Consider the following 7,385-nt stretch of genomic DNA (forward strand, 5'->3'; position numbering starts at 1 on the left):
CCCAGAAAATGTACTTAACGTTGTTATTTTACCCAGAAGTAGTAAATCAAGTCCTGAAATCTATACAGGTATGCCATAGGAAGGAGTATCTTTATAAATACTTGCATACTTCTATATATTTTTCTCAATTAAAAAACTTACATTATTCCCTAAATACAAAGTGATGTGTTCAAAAATGCATGTTAATGGATACGTTAGTTTTCTCAACATTCTGCGTTATAAATTATGGGTTCACATCTCGTTCCCTTATGAGTGGCAGCACTCTCACTGACTGTAAATACAATGGATTTTATCAAATTGCTGGACAGTGAGTGATCTTTCCCTGTATTGCCTGTTTTCTTAATAGGCAAACAGTAGTCTCGCATTTGTCTGCAGCTCAGCTGACACACACACATACAAGAAAAAAAAACACACCCACACTGTATTCCTCAGCTGGGCTGTGACTGATATCCCATATCTGCATGATATGGGTCGCATGAAGTCTGTAATTTTTAAATATTCAGGTTTATAACTTTGGTAATGGTCCATGTTGTGAGGAAAATCTGAGTAACTGAGCAGTTAAAAGTACATCATAATGAAAATGCATAGAGCATCATAGTGAAGACTACCTTATTTCTGCCATTTTAACCTTGGAGTGATCAATTTCAAAACATAATTTTTCTTCTAATGTAGGGTTTTGGCAGCTGAAGTATTTCAGGCTGGCAAGCTACACAGAACAATTACAGTCATCTAATTTGACTTGCCATAGAAAACAGGACACAATGTTACTTCCTAATTTTGCTCTGAGCCAATTAACTAATGCAACCAAGTATATCTTTCAAAGACTTTCATGTTTCACCCGAGGATTTCAAGAAATGGAGAATCCATTAGTTTTCTTGCTAGTTTGCTCTAACAGTTAATCACTCCCTCTGTTTAAAATATACATACATCATTGCCTTTCTGAACGGATTCATGGTTTGAACTTCCAGTTACAGGCAATTCAGGTTTTTCATCTTTGGATTAAATATCCCTTTAGTCAACTGGTATTTTTTCCCCATCAAGTTAAGTAAATGTCTTTGCCACTGTAATCAAGTCATCCTAATGTGTTCTCATTGAGGAAGGGAAATAGCTTGTGCTTTTAAAGTGTCTCACTGCAAGACACTTCCTGCAGCCCCTAAAATAATCCTGAAGCTGTATTTTTCTCCCTTTTCTTTTCCTTGCATACTTTTCCCAACAAAGGAATGTGTGCTGTACTCCAACAGCAAATGAGAAACCAAACTATTTGAATCGCAAGCCCCAATTGGACCAGTAGAAGAGGATGCAGATGGTAAGGTGTGTGCTCCACCATGGGGCCTGCCACTGCTGCAAAGCCAGGATCCTTAATGGAAGCCTTTCTCCACAGTCGCTTACTCTGAGAACAGCTCTGATTAGTCTAAGCTGGGAGAGGAGCCAGCTAATCCCACTGCCTCTACCAGATCCACGCAGACCAGCATCAGATTTGTGCTCCCCCTCTGACTTCTTCATATCCTTAACTGTTTCCCTTTTTTTTTCTATTTCTCCTCCTCTGCTTGAAAAACATCTGGGGCTGCCATCTTTTGCAGCACTCCTGTAATTCTGGAAAAAAAAAATGTCAGCCAAAAGCAGTATCATAATTTGCTGATGCAAATTAGTTACATTTCAGAGTAGGGAGACAGTGTGAGTCTTGTTCTTCTCTGATGGAAAGATTGTAAGAGTAAGCACTAGAAGTTCAGTGTCCATTTCTGTGTATGCTGTTACTTCATGTATGTCTTTGTTTAGAAGTTATGTAGATGGAAACTACTTTGGATTACTGACAACGTAAAACAATGCCATACTTAACACAATCAAAGTGACTGCCAGTCTGGGGAAGAGAAGTGGGTACAGGAGATATTCCTTCTTCTATATTTGTCATGACATATCATGAAGGTTTTGTGTTTGTCATGGATCTGAGAAAATTTTTTTTTTCAACTATTAACTACTCAGAATAACTTTTTTAGCTTTCTAGGGTTTATTTTTTCTAGATTTATTCCCTCTAAATAAATCAAACACTTCTCCCTTTCTTCCCCTTATCTAAGTCTTTCTTATTCTTAGGCAGGTTACACTCACTGATATTTAACAGTTCTGACAGAGCACTGAGGTTTTTTGCCTCTAACTCAAATCCAGCTCAGTCCAAATAATGTGGTGATGTTTTCTTGGGGTGATATTTTTTTCCAGTGATCTTTTATGACTTTGCTACTGGATGAGATCAGTTCTGAATTCTGCTTTCGTTATCATAACACTGTTTCCACTGTTTCAACAAATGTTCCTATTCAATTCGAGATCAAAATTGAATGCGATAACAAGCTAAAAACATTCTAATCTCCATAGAGAAAAGGATTCAAATGTGCAAAATAGATTATTCAGCAAAAGTGTCCTTCACTATACAATTTTCAGTTATTTAAAAGGTGAAAGCTAGTAGCTACCAGCAAGTGTGTAGAAAAAAAACATTAACACTGAACAGAATCTCATGCTCAGAATTGCACAACTTGTTCACTGTACAAACCTCTCCACCTCTGTGCTCTTCAGCATGCAATTCCCAACATACATTCAATTGTTTAGAAAAACATCCACAAATTAACTGCTACATAAAATAAAAATAAAAATCTTACAAATGCAGAATTTAAGCCCCTCTCTGCCATGGTGTTGATTTTATATTGCTTGTATTATGGAAGAGACGTGAAGAGGAAAGCATAAGAAATCATTTCTGTTACACAGCAGTGTAGATAAGGCGAAGGCTGCTATGAGGAAATTTGCCTCTGTGTTTTGTTAAATGTCACAGTAATTCGGTAACCCCTCTGCCCATTCTCACACTAGATCAAATATTTAAAGAAAAAATAAAATTGTCTACCCTTCTTAAGCAAACAAACTGGACACCAAATTCATGAAATGGTTTCTTCTGTTAACTCGGACATAAAATATGACTGAAATGGAAAGCACTGTACTGGTGTTATGGGACCAGCTGGTATATGTGCTCTGTAAATCAAATAGATACCTCATCTGTGAATCAGATATCTGTTCTTTCTGATTGGTCAGTCACTCATAAGCTTTTATACGCTTGTGGATCAGTTGTTTCTTAGGAATGTGTCTATAACAACATTAGCACAATCTGCAATATAAATGGGAGCTGCTGCTGTGCTTGTTTCCTACCTAGTAAATATTAACTAATTCACCTAAATGTTTTCTATTGCTTTTATAAGTCATTATTACACACCCAAAGGTCAAGAAATATCCAAGATAAAGCTGAAAGTGTAAGTGTAGGCGATTCTTCATTTGATACCGTATTTGACAGGAATGAAGAATCTACATGCTTGCAGTGCACTTTCTTTCTTCTCTGGGACATCTCGCTTGCAGTTTCCTCTTTCCGTTGGTTTGTGTGAATGACAGTAAACACTGCTGCTCTCTGAGTCACTACTGAGCACCAGTACCACATTACAGGGGTCAAAAATGCATAAGGCAGGAATATGATGATACAAGATGCAAGAAATTGAAGTTTTCATTATATACCTCTAGCACTTGGCATTGAAAAGTGACATTCATCTTTCTCCTCTCCCTCCCTTCATGGTTTGCATCAGACAAGGATGTCATACAGACTGAGGAGTTTTAGAAAACTGATAGGAAGGGAAAGGGAAAATGAGAGAGTAGTAGTGATATAGGGAAGATATAGTAGAAAAAAAAATGAGTAAAGAAATGGCATGCAAGACCCATCAACGTCAAGAAGTATATATTAAAAAAGGACAAGGGGGAGACAGAGAGAGTCAGACAGTGCCAGTAATAAGGTGTGCAGTATTATTATTTTGTCACTAGACAGGACTTATGTGCCTTCTAGCATACGTGCAAACACTGGCACAGCTCAGTTGGTGGGGTGGCAAGATGGCCTCAACTTCTCTTCTGCTGATGCAGTGGTACCTCAGGTTATGCCACCAATCTCCATCACCTGTGTTCTGTTCCTCCTCATGTGTCTCTACTGTTCTGTAGATACTTGAAAATACAGAATTGAGTAAATGATGCAAAAACATGACTGAGTCACACGTAAATTTGTGCTGGGAAATTTGCCAGGTTGCTATGGGTAACACACTCCACAAGGAGCATCTGCTCAGTGACTGTCCTCCTCAGTTCCAGGACATCCACTATATGTCCGTGTCTATAGAGACACGGACAGTCCTTGCTGACGTGTGGGCTCGGTGATTCCCTTTCACAAATACTGGACATTTTGTATCTACATTTTCTCCTGCCAGCTCTGCACGATGAAATATCCAACCCCATGTGATATCCAAATATCACATGGAAATGTACATCCTTGTATGACGACAATTTCTGCAAGACTAAGGTGGAATTTGAATAATGGGAATGTATTCATAACAGGCTATAATATTATTATGTTCATATCATTGTAATTCATACAGACTTTATGAACACCACAAATGCACAAGAACACCCTGACTCATAAATACATATAACTAGTCACCACTTTAAACACTGAGAAGCAAATCTTCAGCATTTCTTGCCTGCTATCTCCTAGTGGATATAGAATGTGGCACTTGTCATTCTACACTTCTGCTATGCAGGATGGACTTGTTCTAAACCAACAAGTCCATTCTACAAAGGCCTTTTTTTCCCTACAGATATTGCCACAATGAAAACAGTCTGGAAACAGCCTGCTAGTTCAACAGTTCCACAGTACCCAAAGCCTGCTACATCAGATAAAAAACAGCGAATCTACTTCAAAGCCTGACTATTAATCTCAGTTAGCTGGGTACAGGGAAATTTCATAGGAAGAGCGTTTCATTCAAACATAGAATCAGGACATCTTTGCCTTCTGGTCACACTTTTCCTGCAGAAGGGTATTTTCCAGTAGACTGAAAAAATGCTTCCATTTGGCAAAGTGACATGATATACACCAGCCCACAGACATGCTGGTAGAGATGTGTTTTCCTGTTCTTGCATTTTCTCTTTTTCTTACGTTTTACCTTTTATAAGGCATATTTTCAATCCTAGTTCTTTTTACTGGATCTGTGATCTTGACCTTTTGTCTATTTCAGAAGCCTAGCACAAGATGCTCAGGTTATGCCATTTTAAAAGTTGTATTTCCACACACAAATCATTTCACTGAACGCTGTGCCATCAGGTTAACATCTCACAAATGGTTTATGAAAGAGCAGAGATGGAAGATGGGTGTTGCGGTGATTGCTTGTATTTCTTTCTAGTAGGTCACCGGTGTCCAACATTTTGGCCTGCCCAGGCCGCATGGAGCAAAGAGGAATTGTCTTGGGCCACACAGAAAGTAATTCCTCCTATTTATTTCCATGGAAACTACATCAGACGTAAAGAGCACAGTAACACTACCGGATAGAGCAAATTCTCATTCTGTGCAAAAATATACTTTACGGTAGACAACAGCATGTGCATTTTGTGTTTGTGAGGAATTAGCTTGTAGCACATCAAAACGTCTTGTGCTGCACAATTTTAAATTAGTCAAAAACTAAATGAATGTACTAATGAACTGTTTATGTATTGCATTGTGATTTTCAAATAACTATTTAAAAGTAGGCCATGAAATCTTCATTTTACTCAAGTAGTAGAGTATATGATGTAGGAAAAACTGCAGATTCAACGATTACACACACACAAAAAATCCCTTTAGTTCTTCAACACTCACAATACTGTTCTGTCCTTTTCCCAGCTCTGTAAATTCTACTACCTACCACAGTGGTTTCCACCTGTGAAATGAAGTAAAGCATAGCTAGTTTTTTTATCTGATATAAAATGAACAGTTAATCTTCTAAAATGAATAAGTATTGGAAATGTCACCATTTTAACCATATAGTAGTTATAGATGTTGTTTTGATATGCATATTTTTATATGATTTTTTAAATCCCTAAGAAATAAAAAGATCTGAATCTTTATTTTTAATTCTTATGTAAATGATGAATAAGATTAAACACAACTATAAACTTCAGAACTATGTACATAAGTATCTTTGTTTTAAAATTACTGATATTTTCACATTGAAATAATCTACACATTGTTTAGCATTATTACTTCAGCCCTCAGGACTGTTTGAGATTATGCAGGGAATGAAAGTATTTGTTACGGGCATCTATGCAACTTATAAAGTAAATATTCATACTAAGTTCCAAGTTTCTACATACACTTGTACTGTATATTCTGCTTATGAAAACTGTTGGTTTTTTTTTGCTTTATTCAGTGCTGTAACAATCCATCTGTATAGTATTTCCTGACTAAATGACTGATCATATAGAGTAAGATCAAAATGATCTTATATTTATGAGTTTATAGTATTCCAATAAGCAGATAAGAAACTAATAAAGATTTATGACAATTTTTTTTTAATATAGAATTTGAGAAATATAATAGAAATCCTTTGCTTATTCAAAGTGATACAAGTGTCACAAATGCTTTTGACTCTTCAGAGAAGACCAACAAAGAATGAGTACTGGAACAAAGATTTTTTTATTTACTAAGATAGATCTTGGGTATTGGTTAAAAAAAAATGGTGATTCACATGGTTGTAGGAATTATTAAGAAAGTCCACATTCTGTACATTTCACAGACACAAATGTAATAAATTAAAATTGAACTTCAGTTTTGCTATATGAGAAATAGCCTGAAGATAACTGAAATAAACCAGTGTTGATGCACCTGGCTGTACATGATGATTTATCTATAGGAAGTGATCCAGGAGAAAATGACTGTGCAATCTTTAAATAAAGAAAAAGAGAAAACAAGAATACTAAAATATATTCTCTCAAAAATATTGTTAAAACATGTACTAGGAAAATACAATAATGGATGATACTTAATTGAATAGGATGGAGAATGTAATTGAGGTGCATACAGAGAAAAATTCTCAACACACTGTTAATGCAAGAGAAAACCCAATATAGTTTGGCTTTCACAGCCCTTGCTCGCACAGATGTGGAACAGGACCAAGTGAAATGTAATTACATAGAAGCAAATTGAGTAAATATATGATTTCCTACTCCATTTATTATGTTCAAAGACAAATTGGTAATTGTTTTAGTAAGACATGAATTTCATTGTTTTGATTTTTTTCTTTTTTCAATGGCACTAAAGTATTTTTTCTTGACTGTGACAATTAATAAACACAATAAATGCTTGATTTCTTCTCCAGTTAGGAATGGAAAAAAAGAGCAAAATTCCAGTAACTGCCTAAAAAAATGAAACAGCAGACAAGATCTGAGAAGAATGGCTGGAAACATAGAGGAATTAATAAAAATGGAAGAAAAAACAAAAAGGAGAACAGATACGTTTCATTATACAGCTACAAAGTCATGCAATCTTGAGTTGACAAAAAAAAAAAAAAAAA

This window comes from Meleagris gallopavo, chromosome 3 (assembly GCF_000146605.3).
Source record: "Meleagris gallopavo isolate NT-WF06-2002-E0010 breed Aviagen turkey brand Nicholas breeding stock chromosome 3, Turkey_5.1, whole genome shotgun sequence".
Classification (NCBI taxonomy): domain Eukaryota; kingdom Metazoa; phylum Chordata; class Aves; order Galliformes; family Phasianidae; genus Meleagris; species Meleagris gallopavo.